We start from the raw sequence: 506 nt of genomic DNA on the forward strand, positions 1-506 counted from the left end.
TTTCTCTCTGTGTAGCTTCATCTCCTGTTCTAGACACCGATTGTCAGGGTGAATGGGGAGCTGTCAGATGGTCCCGTTGGGTCATCATTACGTTCGCTAAATTACATTGGATATTACTTTCCGAATGGTCTCCGATCAGAATAAAAACAAGAAAGAAACTTCCTGGGAATTCGTTTGATTGCCCTTCTGTCAGCGACTCCTCTGCGGTATATCAGCGTCAACTCAGGGCATCCACCGTCTTTGCCCTGGGCTTCAAGGTAAGTTGCATGTTGTTGAAGCAATAAAATGAATTAAAACAAAAATATAAGCAAGTTAGACCTCTATATGCACGTTGTTCTAATGTGTTAATCTATGCTATGACCTCTGTCTCAGCGGAATTGACTGCATATTAGTCAATTCATAAACATAAAAACTCAAATGGTTTAAAAACAATGCACGAATAATTGTAGGTGTAGAATACTATGCAGATGATGGTGCATGGAGGTGCATTTTGCCACGTGCGTAAA

The sequence above is a fragment of the Gadus macrocephalus genome, chromosome 12 (genome assembly GCF_031168955.1).
Source record: "Gadus macrocephalus chromosome 12, ASM3116895v1".
Classification (NCBI taxonomy): Eukaryota; Metazoa; Chordata; class Actinopteri; order Gadiformes; family Gadidae; genus Gadus; species Gadus macrocephalus.